This window comes from Schistocerca gregaria, chromosome 1 (genome assembly GCF_023897955.1).
Source record: "Schistocerca gregaria isolate iqSchGreg1 chromosome 1, iqSchGreg1.2, whole genome shotgun sequence".
Classification (NCBI taxonomy): Eukaryota; Metazoa; Arthropoda; class Insecta; order Orthoptera; family Acrididae; genus Schistocerca; species Schistocerca gregaria.
Genome location: NC_064920.1, coordinates 499,860,627 through 499,871,729, shown reverse-complemented (window position 1 = coordinate 499,871,729; position 11,103 = coordinate 499,860,627). Strand labels below are relative to the sequence as shown.

Sequence of the window (11,103 nt, the reverse complement as noted above, 5' to 3'; positions counted from 1 at the left end):
ACAACATGTAAGCGTTATAAATAAAACAATAAGGTTCCCATTATGTTAACGACCTCAGGGTCACTTTCATAGGTGTTATTGTGGCTTTGAGACAAACCGAACATTGGTATCTGGAGTATTTCAGTGCATGTCATTGCTGGGCGACGATCTGTCGATTAGTAACGTTGGGATTTGCCTAATGCTAATACAACACCCTAGAGAAAAGAATAAAAGGCGGTTGTTGCATGTGAGATGGTGTCTGGCTCGAACTGACCCTGGGGTCTATGAACAATGACTCTAATAGTCATTGATTACACCTGGAGCCAAATTCTTGGGTGAAAGTAGACAATAAATGAGTCAGGCTGTCTCCCCCACGCCTCCCCCAAATGGGAGTATTATTCCGTCTCATCATTCATCCCCGAGCCTTCTACAAAACTGCCCTGGATATTTCCTTAAATTTGTTTGGCTAGTGCAGATTCTGTGACCTGCCAGTTCAGCTATTTGTTATTCAACTTTTATTGCTGTTGCATAATACCCTCTTTCCTCACGCTAAAAACACACACTTGCCAAAAAGCTCACTCCAAAAATATTCTGTTCCTGAGAAATGTTTAGTTTCCAAAATCTCTCGACATCAGTTAACATAGTTAACATCTGGGTTCTCTTAAGAATAGATATCGTTGTTCTCAGACTCAACCATCATGCATTGTCAGTAACCTGAGTGCGGCCAACAAGCCTTGGATCCAGTCCCTTGGATCAACTCCTAGAATGGTTTTCACGAAGACGCATGAAGCACAGTTGTCTAGCAGGATGCTTCCCCCTGCATCTCGTGGTCCCCTCATAGCCACATGTTACAAGATTTATTTAGATGAATGCACGAACATCTTGTTTTTTGTCACTCCATGATACAAACGGCGAATAACGTAAAATGCTTCAGTGTGAAAATTCCTAAGCAATGCAAGAGAAACTACACTTTTTGCCTTTCTTCAAAAGTCGATAAATCAATCCAGATTCCTTATGTGGCGACAAACTTCAGTATCTTTGCAGATTACACTGAAAACTGAAACAACTGCACGTCTTCGTGGTAATAGGACTTCCATTGTGCAAAGTGCTATTTGAGGACAACGCTGGACAGTCCGTACAAAGAAAGATATGTAAATCAAAATCCACATAAACATTCGTTATAGCACTGTAAGCCAAAACTTGTCTTAACAGGTATTGACAATAGATCGATCTTGCCAATAGTTTGATGGCGAAACGAACTTGAATCCCACAGAAGAAATTTGGAAGCGTTTGGATCAATGCTCATAAGATCAGATACGGTATCCAAGAGATCTGGACGCCTTTTCGGCTCGTTTGGTGGGAAGGGTTAAACAATGACCGATCCATACTGCAAAAATTAACAACGTGAAGATGCTACATACCTCCAAGGGTGCTTTAATTAATTTTTGTCTTGAGAAAAAGAATCGTTATATTTGTGCAGGTCTCTTGACCACCAAACTAAAGAATGAAGGATGATTAGGGATAAAACTCCCGCCTTCCCACCTTCCCGCCTAAATCGAGGCTCAGGATGAGAAGTCACTAGGCCATTGGAATAGAAATGGGCCAGGAAAGTGGCTGTTGACTGTTTCAATCAATGGTTTTCACATAAAATGAAACACACGATGTTTGGATCAGAATGTCCAGAATCTGAGCTGAGCAATGTACTTTCTGAATAAAAGTTCGGTGTCGTAATCACTTTGCCAACTGTGAGCCCAGCAGTTACGAAATTTAAAAAACTAGTCAAAAAATACAACGGTGATATTGATTTTCAGATTTATTGTTATTCTACTGTAGATCAGTGTGTTTGATAATGAAAAAAAAAAAAAACGCAGAGTTCTATTTGCCACGACTTGAAATGTTACATTTTACGTGAGCCTATTTCCACATTGAATTCACCGAAAAACCAGATTCTGCCAATCCAAATAGACTGCTTCTTATTTTCGACTGCCTTTGACATCAGTATTTTCACAATAGGCATCCACTGACATTCGTTTCTAGTTTTTACTAGATGAGTACCCAGCACTGTCTGGATATGTGTTTATTTCAGTCTTCCCTTAGTCCATCTCCTCGTTCCCTCTCTCTCTCTGCCCCTCTCCTCCTTCACCCCCTCTCTGTCCATCTCCCCTGTATCCTCTTCCTATCCACCTCCTACACCCCCACGCTCTGTTCACATCCTTCAACCCCCGACTCTTACTCCATCTCCTCCTTCCCCTGTCTCTATACTTCCGTTCCTCCCTCCTCTCTCCATATTCTCCTTCCCCCTCTTCCCACCTCCTCCTCCCCCTCTAATTATAGCCTTCTCTTCCCCCTACACTTCCCCTCCCCCTCTGTCTGTTCATCCCCTCGTCACCTCTCTCTCCACCTCTCTTCCTTTGAATGTCTTCGTCTATCGCCTCCTCTTTCCTTTCTCTTCCAATCTCCTTCTCTGTCCTGCCTCTCTGTATTTCACCTCCCCATCACTCTATCCACCTCCTCCGCCCACATAACTCTGCCCATCTCCTACTTCCCCATCGCTATCTGTCAATCTCCTTAAACCTTCTCTCTCTACCTTATCATGCTCATCCCAAAAAGATGTAGATGGCTGTTACCCCCATAGTACTTCTTTCCAGATTGTCACTAATATATGTACCAAATTTGGTTAAAATTGTTCAAGGGATGGCTTTGCCCACGTACCGAAATGTCAAATATATTTCACAGATATTCATATCTCGCGAATTTCGCCCCGCACTTACAGTTTCAAGCAGCTCAATGTTTATAACGTCGTGTCTCCTGAACTGTACGCTGTGCATTGGTATAATTTTACAGATATATCCAGTGGTGTATGTGGCTAGAGGTTCAAATGGCTCTGAGCACTATGGGACTTAACATCTGTGGTCATCAGTCCCCTAGAACTTAGAACTACTTAAACCTAACTTACCTAAGGACATCACACACATCCATGCCCGAGGCAGGATTCGAATCTGCGACCGTAGCGGTCTTGCGGTTCCAGACTGAAGCGCCTAGAACCGCAAAGCCACACCGGACGGCTGTGGCTAGTGTCTGCGAAATATGTTGTGAATAGAGTTAGTAGTAAATATGTAATAAACTGAAACGTCATACATGATTCCGCAGATTCTCATGGATCTCACTGTTTATTGTGTCATATCTCCTAAACTATGTGTCGCACAAAGAAATAATTTTCCTGGTGGATTCAGTGGTGAATGTGAATTACCTTCTGCAAAATTTGTCACGAATACAGCTGGTGGTAAGGAAGTAATAAAATAAAACATCATGTTCGGCAGTTTTACTGCATGAACAGCGAAAATGCAATAAACGATAACCTTTTTTTTCGAATTATCTCTTTGTGCAGGTCCTCAGCCAGAAAACGTTTTGTAAAGATTTGAAACGATGCGTAAAGCCTGTTGCAAGGCTCATCCTCAAATATTGTGTAAGTGAGCTAGATTTCTGTGCGGATGCATACATATTGCCCTAACTCTTACGGTACTTGGTAAGAATGTCTTCCACGAGTAATTAGTGTGCTGGGTAGGGACACTAAGAATGTAGTGTGTGGACATATAAGTTGAGAATCTGCGTCTCGCGGGAGGCGTGCGCAAGATAGTCCCTGCAGTCGTACTATCCTCTCTGCCCTCGGTGGCTCAGATGGATAGAGCGTCTGCCTTATAAGCAGGAGATCCCGGGTTCGAGTCCCGGGCGGGGCACACATTTTCAACTGTCCCCGTTGATATATATCAATTCCCGTCAGCAGCTGAAGGTATTAAAATATATAATTCTAATTTCGTTCTAGACGGCTACAGGTCATCCGTGGTGTCTGTTCTTTCAGACATGTCCGAAAGAACAGACACCATCTCCATATAAGTATACAATAAATGCGGTACACCACTTGTCTCGTGATCTGATGGTCTCTTACGTTGTAACAGACAGTAAGATGACATACGCAGGCGTGTGAGAATAAGCGCAACCCCTCTACGAAACTGAACATGTATGATCGGCCTTTCGTAACTTGCCATTGTTCATTTGCATTCACTCCCTCTACCTTAGACGCACTGAGCGTTTGTACCAGTTCCAGTACTTAGTGCATGCGATATCTGGACAGTAAGATTCGTCACTGCAGTATTCAGTAACAAATACGGCTCAAATATATAAAATTCAAAAGCGAAGATAGCAAACCCTTTCTCAAGCTAAAATTCACTCTGCCACAAACTGAAGATATAAGGTATCACATCCCGGCAGTGCCTATTAGCATGTCCTGTTGGCTATTGTGAATACAATAGCTAGTTCCCGGCATCTGGGGAAAAAGCTTTTCGCTTAGCTTGGAGGTGACCAGCCGGTCAACATCAAGAATAGCCACAAATATATACAACGCAGCAAACCCATATAAAAACGTAGAGTAAAATGTGAAAGTACTCCACTGGATGAATATAGTTCATAAAAAGGTTCCGTTGAAACACTAGAAATATACTAACAAAACAAAAAATATAAAGGTAAAATACAGAACAGGAACTATAATGTGACTCGGTGAATTTCATCAGTTGCTTTGATACTACTTTTAATTAATGAAATTAAACAAGGATAGACATAGAAATAAGTACCCTTGCAGTTGATATAGAATTAGTGTGAGAATAAATTTTTGTTGTGTGGGGGTGCGTGCACTGATTTGAAACTACCTTGTAGATTAAAATTGTGTGTCAGACGGGGGCTCGAACATGGGACTTTTGCCTTTCATGGTGACGTGCACTACTGACTGAGCTGTGCAAGCACAGACGTATTTCCAGCACTATCTTATAATCACCTACCAAAATTCACAGTGCTCCTGCATACTTTGCACGACTGGTGCTCCCTGAAGAAACAGAAAGTGATACCATGATTTAATCACATGTGCTGCACACTCTCTTTTTTTACCAGGTCGAAGAAGAGTGGATGGCACATTGGGGCAGGAGCGTGAATTGGAAGAAGACACACACCGACATGTTCGTACACATGGACAGTTGCTATCACCTGGTGCAGACGAATGCAATACTCGAAACATTGGTACATAGGCTTCAACCAAGAACTTGAACATCTGAGGACGATGTTCTGGAAGTACGGCTACAGCGAGTGGCAAATTGGGATAGCCTGATATGCGGCAGTCTATTGACGGACTGGTCCGTCTCATGTGCTATTCATAATTCGATTCAAATCATTAGTGTCTGAACGTTATTCCTGTCACTTAATAAGATTGTTAACGATTGTAATGGATAAGCTGTCCACTTCTATATTAAATCTTTCCTTGTATGACGAAAACCTGCTTTCATGGAGCGTCTCAGTTTTTTCAATCATGGTCATCCGGGAAAATCAATCTTCATAGAAACTTTGTTTTGTGCTAAGTCACCTTCCGGGAACGCCATTTAAGGGGCAGCCACTGACAGACATACGTACATATTAGCGTTCAGTGGGAAGCATCTGGGCGCTTTGTGAACAGGAATTTTTTCTCCTTGTAGAGCACTGGGTCAACTTTCTGTCGCCGTTTCATGGATGGTGAATGTCTTCTGGCACAAAATCTTTTAAGATAGCTCATCATTGCCTAACCTAAACAAATAACAGTGGAGGGGAAGTCAGGACACCAATATCCATGGAGTGCATATGTGGAGGTGATACCACCGTAAAACATCAAACTGCTGAAGAATGGGAGAGTAACTATGGATTGTATAACAACTACAAGGCCAGGTATGTAACGACTGAGTAATGGTGCAAAACTTTTTAATGGATGGGAATTTGTAGTCTTGCTAGCAAAAAGATCATTGGCTAGCACTTTGCAGCTCCGCATTTTTGGCACTTGAGATAACGGCTGACTTTGGAATGAGGACAGTATCTGTAGAGAACTCACTTGTAGGGTTCATGGTGCGAGACTGCTGTTGGAGTGAGAAGGATGTGAGAATTAATATACGACCGTATGTAGGCTGCTAGGCTTAGCATCACTTCAGAATCAAGATCTGAGGAATGAATGACGGCTGATAATGACTCCAACGGAAATGTTACTTGCATGTGTAGCTTTTCATTTTCTTCTGGCAAATTCAGAGAGTCACTGCAAAATCATCATAGAGTTACGTTCCCACAATTCACGTATGAATACGGTCTTTCCCCTTCACGTAAACTAGCCAGTATTTGTTGAAATATTCACGTGTTAGATTAGTGTTGAAGCATGCCTTGTGAAGTCGCACCTACAAATAGCATGAATATGGATCAAATCTATGCCTGAGAAAATAGCTGGCCAAAGCAGCTGATCTAGCTTCATATTGACCCTCCTGACAGACCTGTTCAATTGGGGCTCATCATATTGTATGAAAGCAGGAACCAAGCCAACGTTTTATGGTTCGTCGCAGCTGCTGTTTTTACCATATCATACTCAATACTGTAACTCTGATACCAATCAATACTGTTTCCCACTCCATCCACTATGACAGGATCCTGCTTTGTAAAACCCTTGCACAATGATCCTACACCCTCTATCACTTAGCTAAGATATGCACTGAGCTTGAAAAACCTTTGAACCTTGTATCTGTCAATTAATTTTTCCTCCCAGTTTCTTTTTTTTTAATTTGATTTCGTGGTGGACGTCTGTTGAGAATGAAGTACACTTACATCTCTCTGAGCCTCCTCCGTAGTTAACTGAGGCAGCAAGGCAAATCTTTTGTTTGTGCCAAAGATGAAACTGTCAGATACTGTCCTCTTTCTGTGCCCCTCTTCCTTGTTACCACTTCTCACCTGTCTGCACCCTCCTCTCCTTAGCCTCATCAGTTCCCCTCTGGCACTATTCATTTCAGCCTTAAAGGCTCTAATGTTCCCTTCCTAATCAGCTGTTTTCCTACCCCTGAACATACTTTGCAATACCATGGAAGAGACCTACACCTAATTCCCATGCCACTACATTTCCCCCAATGTAACCATGTGTCACAACAGCTGCATATAGCCCTAGAACAAATTTTCTATGGAAGCTCAAACACTTCTCGGTCATAGTTGTTTGCAATATTTTTACAAAATTTATCTAGACAATAACAATAATATTCTATTAACTGCAGATCACTGAAGTTATATGAAACACTAATACATGTGTATACTATTAATATAGTAACGTAATGCACTTAAAATAAATTAAAACTCAAAACTTGTACACCAGAAGTATTAGGCCTAACATCGTGAATGCGCAAACGCGTTTTGGAAATAATTAAAATATAACTTAAAACCTTTAATTCTCCGAGTAGATATGCCACTACATAATGTACGTGTAAGGAAAACAATCTAAACTCTTCACTTAATACTTACGCAACCGTCTTAAATCTGTATGTAAACGTGAGTCTAAAGTACGCAGATACCAGCCCTTAGGTTATGCTTTATTTTTGTTATTGTTCGAGAAATACTCTGAAACAAGTGAAACCTTCAATAAATTATATGAAACAGGCTCTAATGAACTTCCTTGGAGTCTAATATTAACTTAATTGACAGTTATTATAGAATTATCTACTTCTCTCCAAGAGCTTCATATTCGAGTGAGTGTAGTCTGCAGGGCTGCCAGCCCTCCACGCTTGGGATGCCACCCCATGTGAGGTACAACACCCATAAGTCATATTTGCTACGGCCATCCCAATTCTGTTAGTTATGCATTATGCGACAATTTTTTCATTAAGAGCTTATGAGTCCCTGGGGATTGGTCCAACTAATCTGCATCATTCTGACACAGGGATATGGAAAATCCTAGCTGTAACCTCACAAGCCCTACGTTCTGTACAAACGGTGGAAACAGAAGAGAAACCCCAGGAGGATGTGGCCATTGCATTTCTTCCGTGTTGTGGCGCATTATCCGGGAAGACAGGATAAATTCTACGGAAACACCAAGTGAAGACAATCTTCCAACTTCCAGCTAAAATCTTGCACTGATTGGGAGTGTCAAAGACGACCTCAGTCTATGGAAATCCGTCGTCTATCAGATACCCTTCCAATGTACCAAGATGTTTATAGATCCGACGGTGAAAATCGTAGTCAGGAACACCAATGGGATGCCGGATTGTAGGGGCCTAATAAGTGGACAGTCCTAGAACGTTGCCTATCGGAATTACGCAGACTGGATTATGATCATACTAATGACGTCTACCTTCTGGGACTGTTTCATTAAAGAATTTATCGACATTCTAGAAAGGAAACCGCTGCTCAATAGTGACAGTGATTAAGTCCTTAAGAAGACCTGACAACCAGCACTTAGGCTGATTTAAAGTGAGATACTCCGGTTTGAAGTGACTTCCAAGGCAGGTGGAACAACAGCACAGGCGCTGCCAGAACGTGTCCCTGGGCACGATGTGAGGATGGAGCAACGTGTCGGCGGAACGGGAGAGGGACCAAATGCCGAAATAAAAGTGCCCTTTGGATCTGACGTCCGGCCGTTCATCCATGAACTATTCCGTCATGATTTAGAGTGGGAGAAGCTTGAAAATTCATACTTTAGGGATTTTCATATGGTTTTCACTGACAGACAGCTTGATTGAGGAGAAAGGGCCGGTTGGAGTGGCCGAGCGGTTCTAGGCGCTACAGTCTGGACCCGCGCGACCGCTACGGTCGCAGGTTCGAATCCTGCCTCGGGTATGGATGTGTGTGATGTCCTTACGTTTATTAGGTTTAAGTAGTTCTAAGTTCTAGGGGACTGATGACCATAGCAGTTAAGTCCCATAGTGCTCAGAGGCATTTGAACCATTTGAACCAGGAGAAAGGTTTGTGTACATAATATTCACAAATTGCCCATCAGTAGATACTTAGCGCTAGCAGTGCGATGTTGGAGGAGATTTCTAAATTATAAACCTCACGAAGAAAAAAAAGAAAAAGAAAAAGTGAAGCACTTGAGAGGGGAGGACGAAATGGAACTTGAGACGCGTTGAGATGGTATGTGATGTTTTTTCAGTGACTGCTAAATCGGCTCACATTTACAAAGAACATGACACTCTGGACCCACTTATCAGTACGGTATTGCACACCCTCTAGGTTGGATGTATGCACTTATTCTGTTGGGATGGGTGTTCTGAAGCTGTTGCATCGTCTCTGGGGGCTGTTGCATCGTCTCTGGGGGCAAGCTGGACCACAGCTTCCTGGGTACTGGAGCAGGTTGGAGATGATGTCTGAACTGGTTCCCCATGTGTTCTATCAGGGACAGATCTAAGGATCCTACTGGCCACCAGAGTACCTCAACATTGTGCAGATGGTGCATAGAGGAAAGTGTGGATGAGCACTGTCCTGTCGAAAAATGGCACCATGATACTGTCACTTAAAGGTAACACATGAGCATGCAGGATGTGTGTACCATCAGTTTCCTCAATCACTGCCACCCACAACCTAAGTCACACCCGATGACTCCTCACACCATGATGCCTGGAACCGCTGAGCTACTCTCACCAGAGCGTCGTCCTAGTCACTGAAATTGCTCATCCAGAATAGTGCAGAACCGCATTTCATCACACAACACAATGTGAATTCATCATCAGCAACCGATGCTTCCCCATCGTGGCAACACTCCAATAACAACCGTTTGCATCGTGGTATTAGCAGCAGCAAGGCATCGTAATTACTGAGTTCAGCTGCTGCTAGCCTCAGACCTGCATACTAATGTGTTACCTTTCATGTTACAATATCATCTGCGGGATGATAAAGAATTTTCTATGGACTCCATTACTTGTTCTCGGATGGAAGACGCAGATGTGAATGGGTTACGATGTGCTTGTGGCACAATATGGCTATCCTCCATCGTGATGGTCAGATGTGGTCGACCGAAAACTTGACGGCCAGTTTGTCTGCCTCATGTTTAACCGTTACAACAGAATATCCCACAAAACCCGTACGATTCTATGATATGGCCACGTGGATATCCAGAGTGAGGCTCACTTTAAACACTGTCAGGTGCTAATAACACTGTCTCACACCTCAGTGTCCTCCATAGTGCGCACTGAACATCTGATGTTGTTCACACCCCTTATCTAGCACACCAGACCTGGAAACTACACTAAACAGCCAGCCAGTGTGGCCGAGTGGCTCTAGGCGCTTCAGTCAGGAACCGCGCGACAGCTACTGTCGCAGGTTCGAACCCTGCCTCGGGCATGGATGTGTGTAATGTCCTTAGGTTATGTAGGTTTAAGTAGTTCTACGTCTAGGGGACTGATGACCTCAGATGTTAAGTGCCATAGCGTTTAGAGCCATTTGAACCATAAACTAAACACACACAGCACACAGCACTAATTGCAACTATAATTACCTATATACCTGCTGATGGGAGGATACATATGCGAAGTTACATTGACATTTGATCATATCTTCTAGGTGCTTCACCTCAAGATAACAGACACTTTCTGATACCTCTGACAATAGGAAATATGAAATGGTACTGTTCTTGATAAGATTGTAAGCAGACAACTTTCAGAGGTGGTGGAATGAATCAAAACAAGAAAAAAATACCTAGTAAACGTGGGATCTAAAATACATATCTTAAGAGCTCTGAGCACTTCTTAATATGCCATATTGTGGAACATGTCTCTTATATTGCAGGCTCTTTCGTTTCAATATTTTTGGAGCAGGTAGTGTGAACCGAAAAAAGAAAAAAATGTCCAGTAAATGTAGGCTCTAAAATGTATACCTTATGAGCCATGGCCATGTGCTCATCTTCGCTACCGTGAAACAGATCTCTTGCGTAGTAGGAAGATGGGGCTCTGGATGCAATTCGGTATCTAATTGATATGCAAATGAATTAAGTTGGTAAATTACCTCCCACTCCATCCAATACATAAGGTATTAGTTTGAAGCATGAGGGAGGTGACGTTTAAGATGGAAGACAACAAAATATATGTAATGATAGCATGGGACTTCGGTCTATAGTGCTGCACGTATAGGTTTTCGGGAACACGTGATCGTGTCCGCTTCCAAAGACATGTAACAAATGTCTGAAATCTTATCACCTGTCCTTGAAAGAAGCCACCAACATAGGATCTGGGTATATCTACATACTACCTGATTGGGTGCTAGTTAGAAAGAAAGAAAAAAACAGAATGTGACGTAAAAAATTCATTCATTTTCGTTAAT

General features: G+C 42.5%; 1 non-coding gene across 1 annotated transcript; it reads left to right on the top strand.

The window, feature by feature from the left end:
* The first annotated feature begins 3,641 nt into the window (after positions 1-3,641).
* On the top strand, positions 3,642-3,716 carry Trnai-uau (transfer RNA isoleucine (anticodon UAU)). The gene has a single exon. It is a non-coding gene; the product is annotated as a tRNA-Ile (tRNA).
* Positions 3,717-11,103: the final 7,387 nt, after the last annotated feature.